Consider the following 18,554-nt stretch of genomic DNA (forward strand, 5'->3'; position numbering starts at 1 on the left):
TCAAATGATCATACGCGATAAAAAAAAATATCAGATAATTCATATTTTTTAGAATTTATGCTTTGTCGCTTCGTTCTTTCCCCCAAATTCCATATAACTTTAGTGTCAGTTGATTTAACGTGTCTCATTAAAGACAATAACGTACAAGTCTTTTAAATTGTGTCGAGTCGTCTGATTGACAACCATACCACATTTTCTTATTTCTATATACGTTTTTGTTTTGCATGTTTGATATCTGTCCCTTTGATATCTTTTGCCCCTCATTTAAAGTATAGTGTGCCAGCAATTAAACACGCTTGAGAACATCAAGCATACAAATACGTACATCGAAAGCTAAGTAGACACTTTTAACAGATATCTAATCCGCTCATCACTAACAATGGATACTTAATGGAAAATAAATATTCCTTCTAATTACAGAAAATAACTTAACGTTTTGTAAGATTTTAGAGTCAAATGCAGCTTTAAGACTTCCTTGCATTATTTGTTTTCTTCCTGATTACAAAGGCAGCCCAGGAGAAACTAATTTTTGGTCTGTTATTTGTCTTAGTAATGTTATATCGTATAGCGAGTTGTTTTTGCGGAATGTAAATTTTCGGTTATTTTCGTGGATAGAACAAAATCGTCAAAAAAAAAATCCGCTAATTTGAAAGTGCACATGCAAAGGTATTGATAAAAGTTTTGAATCCATCAAAATATTTCGAATACCTTATTCAATGAAAATCGTGAAATGTTACCCTCGCAAAAATAACTCGTCACAATATAGAAGTTGGCGACATCAACATGGTCAATGTGGTATTTTGAACATGAATAGCACTATACTATTATGAATGGAGTTATCTAACAAAATCCTCTTGTTTAATTGTAAAATTGGAATGCTAAACTGAGAAATGACAATGATACCTATACTTCGCAAAGGCAAATAGAAGACTAATTACACGATTCAAACAATCGTAGTTATTTCAATCCTGATTTATTGTGCGTTCTGACATTTACAAAATGGTAAGACATGGAACCTTGTTTGATGTACATGTGTTTCATACATTCAAAAAAGATACATTGTAAACTAATATTTTCATACTGTTTATTACCTAGACAATTAAAAAAAAATACGAATGTATTAACTTTGAAATAACTTAACAAATAATATTAATTCAATGATAAAAGTGCATTTCCAAAACTAAATCTGTTTAGTATTGCAAGAACTATGTCGAAAGTTTTACCAATAAATGTCACAGTTCAACCTAGAAGTTGACATGCTAGAGATAACTCTTTCATGCTGTAAGGAAATAATATTTCCCCCAGTAGTACTCATCCAAATTAATAACAAAGTTAATACTTTATATTTGACACAAAGTGAACTTTAAGTAGTTTAAAGCAACCTACGATATCAGTTAATTATTAAGACACGTTTTTCTTGTCTATTTTATTATTGGTAAAACCTTTCGTATATTATTATTCGAACTGGAACTTAATTGTTTAAAATCTGCATTTTGTGTTTATTATTTACATTTATTGTCAAAAAGAGAGTGGAACTGTACTTAAGAACCACTTAACCATAGTTTGAAATGAGGATAAATATCTTAGCTAATAAAATGAGACAATAACACGAAATATCAATTTATAATTGAATAAAAATGCCACTTAAAGTATTCAAAAGTGTAGCAAGATTAGAAATATTTTATGTTTCTATTAACCTGTTTTTTCTTTAAAGAACAATACAATATTTAATTCGTACGAAAAGAAACCAACAATTTCTTCAACGGGCACAAATATATGCCCCATTAAAAGTAAGCAAGATATGACAAATGTCGTTGATTTAAATTCTATAATATTCTTTAGGTTTTTATGATAGTTTTAGACAAACAAATTGACAATGTGACATATCCGACGTGGCTCTGTACTTTTACATCTCGTCATTGTGTTATTATACAGCAGTAAATTTGTGTGTTCTTTTCTTTAAATTTTGCTAATATGATTGGTCTGTATGTCATTTTGTGCTTCGTTGTTACATATTTTTTCTAGTGATTAAGATTATAAAACAATGTTGACTGCTGTACTTTTGATATTTTTACCTATTATGTCTGTTTGTTTTGTTTACACATCGTTGTCAATATAATGGAATTTGATGCGATTGTCATACAAGTGGGCGGTTTTGCTAGCTATAAAACCAAGTATAATCCACCAATTTCTAAACAAAAAATGCCTGTACCAAGACAGAAGTATGACAGTTGTTATCCATTCGTTTTGTGTGTTTGAGCTTTTGATTTTTCTGTTTGATTAGTGACTTTCCGTTTTGCCTTGATTCGGAGTTCAGTATTCTTGTGATAAATATTAAATGTTTGGTATCTGACTTCATAATTTTTAATAATATAAAATTAAGATCTCATGAAAATGGAATATCTGTAAATTTTAAACTAAACCTTTGCACATCAGCGAAAGTACCACTATTGAACAGCGTGACCTTCTTATTTCGGTTCCCCATCGTAACTCCGAGTCCTATATCATATTAGTTTTCTTGTTCATTCTCACCTTGTTTTGTTTATGTCTCTATTATAGCATAACAGTCATATTACACCTATTGACGTCATATTATATCGAGGCTGGATGGAATTGATAAACAAAACCCTAAACAATATTTACACTACTCAAATAGACATCCCATTACAATATCTTCTAAAAGTATTGGTATAACAAAATAAGTAACAGAACATTCTAATCCATGTAACTAGGTATTGAAAAAATGTAGATATTTTATCAACACGCACATGTAATTCTGTCAGAACTGTATTTACTTATTGGTCAACTTAATAAACTGTCTTCAAAAGAACACATCGTTATTGCTTTAACGGAAATGACAGTTAACAGGACTTTATCAGAATATTCATCATATACAATATCTTTGTATTCAAACCAACGTTGGAATATTATACGGATTATAAGCTTTTTATAGTGTGAAACGAACAGGCTAACATATCACGTGATTCATTATTCATAATTCTAGTTTTGTACCTTCATGAATGTACGTGATGTATTTAGGCTGAAATGTTAAGCAACACATTACAATCAGCCAAAAAACATGTTAAGTTTGCCTCATATCCTTACGTACAAATTTAGTAATTGACAATGATGGTCTTTTAAAAACATAACATTACAACACTAGAGTTATATTTAGAATCTTAATTGTGAACTTTCACTTTTTATGTAGCGCCTGCAAACCGTGTAAATATTAAAAATATTTTCCCAGGCTTTCCTCAATAGATGGTTGCTGCCTACAAAGAAGCTTTTAAACAAAGAGTTCCAATTGGTGAAATTTAAATAATCCCTTCGTAAATTTTGCGGACGCCATCACGAGTTGGTTGACCGTTATGGAACATCCGTTTTACGGATTATATCGGATAGGTTGCTAATTTGGTAACTATAATTCCGATCCTTCTCCACGAATGTGACCTACCAATTTTACCGAGTTTCTAAGATCTGAGCAACAAGACGAGTGCCACATGTGAAGCAGCATCAGCTTACCCTTCTACAGCACCTGAGATCACCCACAGGTTTTATTGGGGTTCGTGTTGCTTAGTCTTTATATTTATATGATGTATCTCGTGTACTATTCTATATCTGTTTGCTTATTTTTTTGTAGCCATGGCGTTGTCAGTTTATTTTGTGAGTTGTGAATGTCCCTCTAGTCTCTTTTGTCCCTATTTTACTTATCGAATGACGACTTTGGTTTGACTACGTTGTTGGATTGCTTTTTCCTCTTTTAATGATGCACATAAGGTTCTTTTTATGCATATAAGTATGAATATCAATGTATCCTCAAGATTATCCTTTATGGATTAATGGAACAACAGTTTATGTTCAAAATGCACATGAAGTAACATTTTCGCCCATATCGATTTTTCATATATGTTTGCCTATAAAGTGTTACGGTCACGGTCTACGAATTTAAGACAAAACATTATTCATCACCAAACACTCTAACAGACCGTGTATGTTTTCACACCCCAAGTTTGAAACACGCGATCGGTCAATACCACTGTAAGATAAAAACAAAACGTCTAAATGACTTTGAATATAAAAACACATAATAAAAATAATATGTTTATAGTAATATAGTCTATTATGTATCGTTCTTATGAAAGAAAGACAATACGTTTGAGTGGTATGCGAACAATATTTTTATAACACATACTGTAAACCTACAAAAAAATTCCCCTAATAATACCCCAATTTTATTTACCAGATGGTTATGTTAAATAACTGAATTCTAACTACAGTGTGACCAAAACAACATTTGTTTTGTAATGTACTGTATGGGACTCTAATAGTAAATACACAACAATCACCAACTACAAAAAAAACAGCTGTAAAAACATTGGTTTAGTTTGCAAGCCAATTAGAACCATTCAGTATTTGTTCTGTAAGATTTATTTGTTACGAGTTTGTCACTAAATTAAAGATTGACAATATTCTACCCGTTCTTAACATTTTTTGAATGATCTGACAGATAAAAGAATCTTTAGAAAAATAAAATCAAACTGTACTGTCGTGTTTACACTAAATCCTTTGGATGTTTGATGTGAACGGATTGTATATTTAGTCTTAGATGCATGATTTTTGTATTAGTTGTTGGTGGCTTTGAACTAGCTGTTAGTAAACTGCGAGTACTCTAAGATATGTACCTATTGTCTTTATGTTGTTGGGATGTACACGTCCCCGGCCACGTCGAATTGTATTTTTGTCCATCTGATGAGTTAAGCCTTTTTAAACTGATTTTTATAGTTCGTTTTATGTTGTACTTTTATACCCCTATTCCATGTTAGGGGAGGTTGTGCATAACGCTTACATGTTTAACCTCGCCACATTCTGTATGTATGTGCCTGTCCGAAGTTAGGAGCCTGTAATTCAGTGTTTGTAATTTTTTTCAGTATTACATATTTGTTTTTCGTTCAATTTTTATGCATAAATAAGGCCTTTAGTTTTCTCGTTTGAATTGTTTTACATTGTCATTTCGGGACCTTTTATAGCTGGCTATGCGGTATTGGCTTTGCTAATTTTTGAAGGCCGTGCGATGACCTTTAAGGGTTAATTTCTGTGTCATTTTTGTCTTTTGTGGAGAGTTGTCTCATTGGCAATCATACCAAATGTTCTATTTTTATATGAAAAGTAAGAAAAGAAATTATCGAACTCCGAGGAAAATTCAAAAGTGAGATGCATACCTTAAATTAGTTGAACTATTTTTAAAAGTTTTACATTGTATATTCTAGTCAATTATTCTTCTCGTTAATATTTATAATTAGATAAATCAGTTCTTGATCAAGCTTAACTCTGAATGTTATTAACATTCACACAACAGATGGTATCATTATCACAAATATATTATTACATTCAACATTCAAAGGCTAATACCCTCGTAATATTTATTATTATGAATTACTTCAATTCAAATGCACGCAGAAGGGTGATTTTTATCCATTATTTACAGTCACATAAACCTGCGGTAACCTTTTATATGTATTAGAACCCGTTTTCATTGGAAATATCACATTTTATCTTACCTCCTTTATATTTCTAGGTATAAGATTGGTTGAAAACAACCGCGTGAAGACCGTGTATATTCCATATAAGATTAAAAGGTTGGGTTTACTTCAATGCACGGCTGTTAGTTGTATGTCCCTTTAAAAAAACAAAATGATATTGAGAAAAAAATAAAGCTTTCGACAGACGGAGAAAATGATGATGAAAAAATTAAATAAATTCACAAAACACATTTAAAGCTAACAAGTTGTTATTGTTGGCATTTGTTTGTGAATGACTAACTGAGGTAGTTTCTTAATGCTAACTACATGTATATTAATGACTTGCTCACTTTGATATGTCATTACTATTAATAAGATAATCGGTAAGATAAACTCGTTTCATAGTGCGGTAGTTTCGTAATACGGTATATGTGGGGTCATTAAATTTCATAAAGAATTAACTGACCCTGTATATACCGTTTTAGGTCACTAGCACACTAAAACCTCTTTTATAATATTTGTGTCTGAATATCAATAAAAATGTTTTATCAACAATGACGAACTCAAAGGTAAATTGGATAGCCTGATAAAACCAATCGGTCTACTTTATCAACCAACGAAAGGGAAAAATGCAGTAATATTCATAATTTAATAGAGTCGTTTTTCGAAAAAAAAATTAAACAGAATTGAGAATGTAAACGCGGAATGTGATGAAGAGACAATGACCCGACCAAAGAGCAGAGAACAACCCACAGTCACCAATGGATGTTCAATGAACGCGAATATCCCGCACTTGAGGACGGATGTCAACTTGCCCTTCAAAGTAATGTATACTAATTCGTCTAAATTGATACCACACCAGACTAGATGTTTCTGGGAGATGTCAACTCTCTCCCTATACCTTTAGCCAATGTAGAATAAACAAACAAATGGCAATACCCATAGTCAACCCCAGTTAAAAAGAAGTCTTAGTCCGATGTTAAATCAGGTAACAAAGAAAAATTACCAAGATAACAATGAACAACGTGGAAGGACTACTACTAGCAGGTACTGCCATTCAAGCTCCGGACCTCAATTAGCTGATTGAAAAAATACGTTTTCATAATATGATAATCTGGGAAAATATTTCCCGTTAGGGCTTTAGTATAGTATCATCATCAATTAAAGTGTAGAATATAACCCATATTATACAAAAACTGGTTCCAGTAACAATGCGTCTATTTCTGATACAAAGACCCTATTAGTGAATCAAAGTTAATTCCCAAAATGCGGTCTTCAATGATTTGACAACAGTATCATAATCAAATCTCTTATGGCTAGGTATATTTAAAGGTTTAGGTATCTTTTGATAATAATGAAAACTTGTTTGTGCTTTGTATAGTACAATAACGATTGAATGAAACATACCTGAACGTATAGTATGTCTTCTCGTTCATTTATCTAAACTAATATCTAAACTAATGGTGTTCTTGCAAGGATTTTTCCTTTGAAATTTAGTAAAACTTGTGATATCAAACATCCCGGTGTAATATCTCTAAATCAAAAACGTTATTTCATACACGGGCATAGAGATATACACTATACAATGATGCAAGCAAAACGTATCCATCTTAAAAACATGGTAATGACAATAAGAAATGCAAAATCATCTGTTTTGTTGTAAATTTTTGAACTTTTCTACATGTACAAGTATATATAAAGATACAGGAAAGTACAATGATCATACTTTGTAATAGTTTTATTCAAAGTATGCTGCCAAGGCAATCACTTTTTTGACAGGGGTATTTTGGATATAAATTATATGAGGCAATGATCTAATAACAACAATTTTGTTGAATATATATTGCAGTTTTGTTTTTTCGTCACATGGAACATATAGCCACTCCAATAAGGCAAGCGACATCGAGATTGCTATTATCGTAACTTGAAAAAAAGCATTTGTTGTTTGTGTTACGCCTTTTATCAAGATATTTTAGAGCTTTAAGGTTGTTTTTGTGACATCATTTGTTTATTCCATCAATGATCCATGTAGAAGATTGACAAAGTAAATGCATATAATTATGTTCTCTTGTTTCTTGATTACTTCCTGCTCGGGTTAAATTCAAAATCTAATTTACACTCACACAAACAGATCATGTGATTATCACAATTTATATTATTATATGTAACCTTCAAAGGCTAATCACCTCGTTCCACATATGTTACACTAAAATCTATAAGCATGCGACACGTGATTTAAAGGAAGTTAGTATGACGTTCATTTTTACTGAACACGTACACTCATTTATTTAGGGGCCAGCTGAGGCGCACCTTCGGGTTTGACATTTTCTAACTGCGTTGACGACCAATTTGTGGCTTTTGCCTATTAATTGCTCTTTGGTTGGGTTGTTGTCTATGACATATTCCCCATTTCCATTCTCATTTTATCACAAAAACAAAGTCTTGATGGTTTGTTACGAATTCACAGACACATCGAGAGAAACCTTCAATATTGATAGTAACCCGTGTTTACCTAGAAAAGATTATATCATATATTATGCACTATGTTAATCTTTTCTCTCTAACTATCTCGAACTATTGAAGAGGAGATACATCGATGATCTGCATTAATGTTTTTGTAACTCCCAAAACAATGTCCGTCTGTAAACAAGCAATTTAGAGAGAGCCATTTTTTGAAAATGGTAGGTTAAAATCGAAGTATACTATTTATTTAAAAATTGGGATTTATACTAGATTTTTATACATTTAAAGCAAGGTTAATTGCTGACAAATGTATTAAATGCAAAATGAAGTTGTATTTTTTTCATCTCATTGCCCGAAGTTACTCCTTACAATCAATAATGGAAGATTGACGCATAACACATGTCAATAAATCAAATTATTTTGTTTTGTTTATTGCAAAATAGATTATATATTGAATTGATTACTATCTCGGTAGTCATAAGTTCAAAATATCAGAAACATAAATTTGAATGCCATATTTTGAAGAAAAACATGTACATGTACCTGCCAAGATGGCCATGAATCAAGTTTCGTGTTTACATTTAATAAAACAGTCACATAGTTTTATTCAATTGCAAATGAACTTTTTATACATAAATATTTCAACAGCTTATAGATTAACGTCAGCAGATTCTTATAAAGAAATGTATCATCCCTACTCTAGATCTTATCAAGAAGTAATGCTTTATATACAAGTGTGCTTGTAACTGCATGATTGTCTGCAGTAGACTGTTAAAAAGCAAACGTCAAGTCAATAAATTAAAGTTGCAATTTTCGGTAGTTCTGTTATTTCATTTTTGACATTGCAAGTTGATTGATTATGGACGTTTTTTCCTATCTTATTTACTATTGTATTATATTGTTTGTATTATTTATCTGCCTATTATAACAGTGTTTAATAAAGTTCAAGTTCATAAATCTTACTTTTCTTCACGTAAACTATTATTATTTCACAATGATTTGCATTCAACAATCATATGGTGTTTTAAAGTGATGTTTTATGTATAACCATCAGAATAATTCTTAATGAGTTGACATAAAGTATAATTGACCCAATCATTTTCTGTAACACTACTGTTAACGTAACGTGAAAGACATGATACAAACTAAAGGTTTTTATCCCACCATAAATAGCAAAAAGTAAATTTAAGGGAAATATCAAATTGTAGGGAAAATTCTAGACGGAACCTCACTAAGAAAATGGCAAAATCAAAGTCTCAAACCCCTCAAATGAATGGATAACAACTGTCATGTTCCTGACTTGGTACAGGCATTTGAATATTTAGAAAATGGTGGATTGAACTTACTTTTTTCGCTAGGTAAACCTCTCATGTGAACGACAACGTGTTTTGTGCGACTTCGGTTTGTTTGGTTTACAATGTTTTTCATGTATATCATTACTAATTGAGAACTCTACCTATTGAGATGAAAGCGACACTGATGTGTACAAAATGCGAGTTCGGAACAGGTAAATGTCCCATTGTCCCACTCTTAGGAATGTGAACATCATATTCCAATCGTGTGTCTTCGTTAAATGTAATGGTATGTTGCAGATATGATCTTTGAAATAATCACTAAAATTTCACTTAAGTAAACTATAAGTCAAAGGTAATAAAGAAAAATCAGTCATGTTTTCTTAAATTATTTAAAACACATGTAGCAGATGATTCAGGTATGAAGACTGTTATTAAATTATGATGGTGACAAACACCTTGGCTAAAATAAATTTGGCTCGTTCAATTTGTACATATTGGATTATTAATATCAATAGAAATTAGATCGTTATTGAGAAAATACGTCATCAAATTATGAATCTATCTTTTAATAATTTTAATTTCTACAGTTCTAGGACTCAAAAGTCGATAAACACAGAAGACAGATTTTTACTTTTTTTCGACTTTTAGCTTCTTCCGATGACATTCATTATTCATAAAGACTATTCTTAATGTTCGTACTTAAGAAATTACGTTAGCTTGTAGAACTAATCCTTTAATTGACAATATTTGCATGCATTTTCGTTTCTTTTTGTTTCTTAAAGTTGAAATTAAGATAAAAAAAAAATTAAACATTATAAATGATTAGATCAATACACCAAAATCTTACTATTTATCGACATTTATGCTATAATTATGAGTTATAAGTTTAGAATTATGGTAATAAAATAGAATAGTATGTTTAGAATAAAGTACATATCTGAATTTGACCTGTTCGATAAAATAATGTTTAAAAGTAACAAAAATTCTAGTCTATGTTGATTTAAAAAAAAACAAAAAACAACACGTTGAAAAATGATGTGCGTCCGAAGGGCTATTTTGGCATCAGAAACGCCCAAAGCCGAATAAATCATATCCGAGGATGTATAAGAGTTGAAGAACTACATGATAAAAACATACCTAATTATGCAGTTCATACGTGTTTCCCGATTCTCCTTTTCATATAGATTAGACTGTTGGTTTTCTGTTTGAATTGTTTTACACTAGAAATTTTTGGGGTCCTTTATAGCTTGCTGTTCGGTGTAAGCCAGTCTCCGTGTTGACGACCGTACTTTGACCTATAATGGTTTAATTTTATAAATTGTTACTTGGATAAAGAGTTGTCTCATTATCAATCAAACCACATCTTCCTATATCTATCTAAACAAGAAGTCAAATACATGTAATGTACACTTTGCGGTGAGTGTGTTGAAACCTCTCTAATTTGAAAATTTACAAACGGACGATTTAAGAAAGATTTGATATCAATCGTGTCAGTACCATAGTACTGATTACTGAGCTGCTGATACCCTTGGGGAACTGATAGTCCACCAGTCAGCAGCGGTATCAGTTTAGTTGAATAAAAGTTTAAAGTCCAAAAATACAATAGGATAACAACTTAATATTATCCTCTCCAAATAAGTACAATTCACAAAATTTCAAGATGATTGCAATTATATAATTCAGTACAATATAAACATGATAAAAAATATATACAATACATATATTATGTTTGTTATAGTAATAGTTGGATATGAGTACACTTTAAGATACAACAATATTAATCTTTTTTGGCGTATATAACTATGAATATTTCTGAAAAGGATTGTGTTTTGTTAAAATCTAGTTTCGTCTGCAGAGGTATCGACCTAGAACTATAAGGATTGCCCCATGTGAAGCTGAATCTGCTTACCACACCGTATCAAAAAGAAGGAACGGGATTTCCGAAGGGGTTTTTCGTGTTCGTGTCACACCGTCTTTAGTTTTCTATATAGTGATTTGAACACTTTTACTTTTTATGTTTTCGTCGTTTTTTGTCTATTGCCATTATATTGTCGCTCTGTTTTTGACGTTTTGATTTGTTATTGTCTTCTTTCTCTTTGTCACAGAATCTGAACATACATCCTGGTCTTTTCAGTAAACCATGTATTAATTATCATGACAAACTTTACAGGCTAGCTTGTTTCTGTCAAAGTTTTAAAAAAAAAACGATTGGAACATGCACGTAAGAAAACTTGGAGCACTTGTCCACTTTGTCACTGATTGCGATCTTGGAATAAACTTGGAGCACCCGTTCTCTTCGTCACTAATTGAGATATTGGAATAAATATAACGTTTGATCTGGGTAATTTTTTTTTTAAGAAGTAGAGTGCAATCAGAAGGGATTTCTTTCGTAATTACTTGCGTTGACTTTTCTTGCGGAATCTGTAGTTATTTTTTGTAAAACTATTCCCTTATGCTATTTTTTGCACTCTTCAAACTAGTTTTTAGGTAATTAGGTCTTTCCACTTTTCTGTGGAAAGCCTATTGTATTTGTTCTGATTATTATTATTATTTTTTTTTTTTTTTTCTTCCGCCAAATTTTGTTCTTGCGATAAATGTTTGTTTCGCAATATGTCGCTTAGATTTTTTTCATATTGTATCGTATAGTTTATGCGCTTTCAAATTTCACCCTGCTAAGCCCAACCATTTTCTTTGTAAGAGTTATCTCCCTATTCACTGTTTGTCATGTGTGTGCATCTCCTTCGTAACAAATTAAGAAAGCGACAAAATTCTTTTTACAAATTGTTCGTTACATCCTCAGGAATTTTTGGCTAATTTGGATCGAAGCGATTCGATGAAATTTTATAGGAGTTATGTACCTTTACGGAATAAATTTGTCGGTATGTTTTTTTAACTCATAAACGGTTAACCGCATAACCCTGGAATGTTTTTATTTGAGTCCCCTGGGTCCTAACTTAAAAAATTAGGTCAAGGTCAAAGGTCAAGGTCATATTTTAGATTTTCATATGTCTTTGATTTCCCTATAATTCTTGAATGGTTATAGATACAGAAAATTTAAGCAGTGAAAAATGTTGAGTACTTCAAGGGGCAACTTTGTTACATTATGACTGTATTGGTTTTACCATTATGTAAGGGACATAACCCCCATTGATGGTTTATAAAAAGCCATTATTAGGCATAACTCTTAAACAAAAGGTCCTTGACCCATAGGGTCTTTTGCAATGACATTGTGAAGCAATGACCTTGACAAAGGTCACAAGGTCAAAGGTCAAGGTCATGTACATATGTGATTTGGGGCACGACTTGAAGAATTTTATGTGTGTTTGCCAACCAACCAACCAACCAACCAACCAATCATGATCAATCAACCAATCATGATCATGATTAATCAATCAATCAATCATGTTTCCGTCTCATGTGTTTAATATAGGGTTCAAGATCTCCTTTGTTTCTTTTTCGCTGTTTCAATTGACCCTTTCCAACGTGTTTAACCAACCAACCAACCAACCAACCAACCAATCAATCAATCAATCAATCAATCAATCAATCAATCAATCAATCATGATCAATCAATCATGTTTCCGTCTCGTCTCGTGTGTTTAATATAGGGTCCAAGATCTTCTTTGTATCTTTTTCGCTGTTTCAATTGGCCCTATCCAACGTGTTTAACCAACCAACCAACCAACCAACCAACCAACCAACCAACCAACCAACCAACCAACCAACCAATCAATCAATCAATCAATCAATCAATCATGTTTCCGTCTCGTGTGTTTAATATAGGGTCCAAGATCTTTTTTGTTTCTTTTTCGCTGTTTCAATTGGCCCTATCCAACGTGTTTTACCAACAACCAACCAACCAACCAACCAACTAATCAATCAATCAATCAATCAATCAATCAATCATGATCATGATCAATCAATCATGATCAATCAATCCTGATCATGATCAATCAATCATGTTTCATGAAAAATTGAAATTTAATATTGTTCTTGCGTCACTTCTGAAAAAAAAATCCACATGTACTCTGAAACTACAAATACAATCGACCTCAAAATTTGCAGTCAGCAGGGCATACATGTACTAAAAGTTTATAAAAAAACTTGGTGCAGATATCTCTCAAAGCTTTTCCTAGAGAAAAGAAATTGCAATGCCGTAAAAATTGCTTGCTAGGTCCGTAAATTTCAGTAAAAGCCTACAATAAAATGTCCGCTCCGAGATTGAAATACTAATCTGTGTTACAAACAGGTGCTGAAAAATGTACATTATCAGAAAATAATCAATAAATGTGTTTTAAAGTTACACCGGAACAAATAAATCCAAATCATGCACTGCTTGTAAACTGTCATCAAAATGTCAATTTCCTACAATGACAAAAGAAATTACATTGTGTGCATTCCGTCTCTATACATGTTGTCTGTTCAAAGTCCCCACCTAAAAAGGAATAAAAAGACTATCTTTTCGTTATTATAAACCCGTGTCACGTGATGTGGCGCGCGCGCTGTACCTAAAATAAAAGAAAAACTTTCCAAACTAAACATGAAACTTCTCCGGTAACAATAATATAGACCCCATACAGAAACAAACAAACAAACAAACAAACAAACACCCCCCCCCCCCTTCCCAAATTCAATTAATTTTAAAGGGGGAAAGACCCCCTACAATTGCTTTAAAAAAGCAATTGATTTATATTTCTAATTAACTTTACATTCTGCAATCAGACGTTCTATAATTCTATCAAAATAACATTAGACGGTAGTGAATTACTTCGACTTAACCTATAATAATCACATTTATTGTTTGGGAGACTTCATTTTCGTTTGACCGTACATGATCTCAAGGACAGTGAAGATCGTTAAACATCTCCGAAGTAGTTAGTCCGATTAATTCCTACGCTTTAATTAGAGACAGAAATATGTGTAATGCATATGATATAGTATAAAATTGAGAAAGGAAATAGAGAATGTGTCAAAGCGACAACAACCCGACCATAGAGCAGACAACAGCCGAAGGCCAGCAATGGGTATTCAATATAGCGAGTAGCTTTTTGGGGAATTTAATCCTCGGAAAAACAAAAGTTTCAAACTGAGTATGAGAATACTTACACACGACGAGTATTCAAAATTCATATGCCAAGATTTGGAGACAGCAACAGTTTAACATACCCTCTGCCCCTTCGTATGGTGTTTACATATCACAATTGATACGTTATTCACGTGCTTGTTCACACTATACGGACTTCATATACAGGAGTGTTCTCCTTACGCAGAAACTGCTCCAACAAAGTTATGAGGAGGACAGATTAAAATTGACGGACACCAGTACGAATCGGTGGATCCATACGATGTGTCTTTGACCAAACTAGCCAATGACATTTTTACCACATGGTAGATTGTGGTTTGTCATTTTTTCGTCTAATCTTTTAATTACCAAACGTGACTTATTCCCGATTGTGACTGTTTTGCTGAGTGTTTATTCGCATTACTATAAGACGCGTTATGGTACTTGTCTATCCCAAATTCATGTATTTAGTTTAAATGTTTAATGTTATATTAGTAATTCTCATCTCATTTATGTAATTCTCATCGGATTTTGTCAAATGTGTTGACGTCTTTTCTATTATATTTATGTGTATTAAGGAAAGAAAAATTAATCACCGCCTTCATTTATTAGATTTCATTTTGTTCAACGTAATCTGTACGATAATTTACGTTTGAAGTTGGATTCAAAACAAACTTGACATATATATATATTATAGTTAATTGCTATTAATAAGTATTGCAATGTGCATTGTGTTTAAATGTAAAATCAGTATTTAGTTCTATTATTATCTTAAATCAATCCTAATTCTATCTTACTTTTGAGATAAAGTTTTTCATATGTGACGTCATTTTTGGGCTGTTTCAGAAATTTCATAAATTCAAATGTGACGTAATTTTTGTGCCTTTTCACCATCTTATGTGACGTCATTTTTATGATTTATTGCGTTGAGGCCTGAACTGATTCGGTGTGTCTATTCTGTGTTGGTCTTTGCATTATGTATTCAGGTTTTGTTTTCTGTTATTAGTTAATACTTCAGTTTCATTATGTATATCTTTTATATTAATTTGATAAAATTTACTGTTTGCAATAGCATTAATTGTTCTAAATAATAAGGATGTTCTTATCCCAAGCATATAAACATAGCCGTATTTGACACAACCTTTTCAACTTTTGATCTTCAGTGCTGTACAACTTTGTACTTTTTTTCACTTTTGATCTTTTATATCTGGGCGTCACTGGTGAGTCTTGTGTGGACGAGGCGCGTTTTTGGCGTATTGAATTTTAAACCTGATGCTTTTTTGTTATCTATAAATCATGTGTTTCTTTGTCAAATACGTTCTCCTATTTATTTGTATTGTAGTTCTGTATTATTATGTTGTCATTTCAATGTTATATTTAACATTGCCATTAAAGTACGAGGTTTGGCATGCCACAAAACCAGGTTCAACCCACCATTGTTTCCTTTAAAAATGTCCTGTACCAAGTCAGGAATATGGCCATTGTTATATTATTGTTTGTTTCTGTGTGTGTTACATTTTAACGTTGCGTCGTTTGTTTTCTCTTTTTTTAGTGTTAATTCACATTGCGATAAGACGTGTCACGGTACTTGTCTATCCCAAATTCATGTATTTGGTTTAGATGTTATATTTGTTATTCTCGTGTGACTTTGTCTGATGCTTGGTCCGTTTCTGTGTGTGTTACATTTGAGTGTTGTGTCGTTGTTCTCCTCTTATATTTAATGCGTTTCCCTCAGTTTTAGTTTGTTACCCCGATTTTGTTTTTTGTCCATGGATTTATGAGTTTTGAACAGCGGTATGCTACTGTTGCGCCTTTATTTGGATGAGTTATAAATTGGTCAAGATATAAAAAAAATAAGCCATATAATTGCAGTATATGTTGACAACGACCTCTTTATATAAATGGTTTTGCATAATATTCTTTACTATATGCTATATACTCCCCTTTATGTACACTCTTAAACTAATGTTAGATTCTTGGCCGCTCGTTTATGATCTTCGGATTTATCAATTTGCAGAAACATTTTATAATTTAAACAGTTGTTAGTATATGCAAGGATTCGTAGAGTGGGCTAAAAAATGCAATTGTATCACAATGCTTGAAAATATCGCGTAGTTTACTTATTGGTTTTTGACACTGTTTGCATATAACTGATATCTTCCATTATTTTAACATATAATAAAGAGATCATCAAGTGTTTAATTTAGACGATGTTTAACTCGTTTCATATGCTTGATACGCTTGCTATGAGACCTATAAATTACCAACAAAATCCGTGACGTCAATAGAAGAATGTTTATATATGTTCCCTTGTCCAATCTTTTTATCTTGCAGACTGATAGGACATGTTGTCTGCAAACCTTTAGTTCTAGAAAGTTAGCCAAATTTACGAGAAACTTTAACTTGTTTATATTATTGGCCTCATAGAAATCAACACAATTAATTTATACCAAAGTATAAAGGCTCTAACACAAAAATGTCAGACGAAAGTAAAACATCCTGAAATTTTTCAAAACGACAAAATCAAAATCAATCTGATATGCTGCTGCAAAAAGTATGCATTACATGCTTCTGCAAAAACGTATGCATTACATGCTGCTGATTAGGACAGAACGTTCAAAATATGGCAGGGTAAAAATTTTATTTAAAAGACAGCTCTATGAAACAGATTAGCATAAGTTCCTATTAAAGTGTTGGAATATTAAAAACTATAAACGAAAGCAATAAAAAACGCATAAAGAGAACAATAGAAATCTAGTAAGACATTTCAATAAAAAAAACCATGAATACATCCGATCCTTACGAACGTTTGAATAAACAGCAAACAAAGTAGTTAAATATGTTCTTGAACTCAATAGAGGTTCTATCTTATTTTAATATAATTTAAAACTGCCATCGGCTATTCGTCTCCTAACTGATAATAAATCGTCTAAATCATAAATGACAATATATGACGGATCTGAATCCGGAGAAACATTATATACTGTTATTACAATGAAAATTCGATGCAAAAATATCATATCTTTTCTTATAATCACTTTGCCTTATTAAGTTTCTGTACAGTGTCATCGTCTGATATTGACACCTCGAGAAGAAATTGGAAATTGTATTAATAACAGTTAACTGGATATAAGTACAAAAGGATAGCTTATTATTTTCGAAATCTAGAACCAGCTGACCGAATGGCAAGGAAATGTTTAAATAACAACTGACAGAATGTTTAAAAAAACGCTTCTTCTTCAATAGGAAACATCCAGACTCCTTTCGTTATGTTCATTTTTATTAAGTCAACTACGAGCTTTTACGAGGACACGTGTCCTTGGTATCTATCATTACTAAAGTCATTAATATAAATGAAGATTTTGTTATAAATCATTATTTCCTAAACCTTTGTGTAGACAATCATTTGTTGTCTGCAAATTGAGATCTGATTATATCTCCTTAATTATTTCGCGAGGTGCCTTATTTTATACCAGTTTGTTGTTTACGTAAACAAACTAATTTATATGGTGTCACAAATGTTAAGATATTTACTACCTTATCGATGTCTATTTACGCGTTGTAATCTGTCTAGTTTGTTTTTTTATGTGCCAATTTGGTTAGAAAAACTGTGTATGTTTTATTACATCCGTGGAAACATATGCGGCACCAGCATATGGAGTGTATGTGTCTCAATTCATACGTTACTCTAGAGCTAGCTCAAAATACTTTGATTTTGTGGACTACTGCTTTCTCAAAAGTTGCGTAGACAGCTAGGGCTATGAATCAATCAAATTAAGTTCATCACTCAAGAAATTTTACGGTCGCCATCATAAGCTGATTGGTCATTATGACAAAAGAGTGTCAGAAATCATATCTGATATTCTTCCTCAGTCATAATAACCTTACATCATTACCGAACTGAACAAAGAAGTAACACAACGGTTGCCGTATACGATGCAGGAAATGCTTACCCTTCCGGAGCACCTGATTTTACTCCCGGTTTTTAGTGGAGTTCGTGTTGTTTCTTAGTTATTATTTATAACTGTTGATGTTAATATACTTTGGTTTTTTTAGTCTTTATTTACTCCTTGGTTTTGATTGTTATTGTCTTTCTTTTCAATGTTATCCCTTTTTGCACTGAAACAATGTAAATAGATATAGTTGTCATGCCGATTAACGTTTTGTGCTTTAATGAGAAGCTTCACTGAAATAAAAATATCGAATTTTAGTTTC

The sequence above is a fragment of the Mytilus edulis genome, chromosome 5 (genome assembly GCF_963676685.1).
Source record: "Mytilus edulis chromosome 5, xbMytEdul2.2, whole genome shotgun sequence".
NCBI lineage: Eukaryota > Metazoa > Mollusca > Bivalvia > Mytilida > Mytilidae > Mytilus > Mytilus edulis.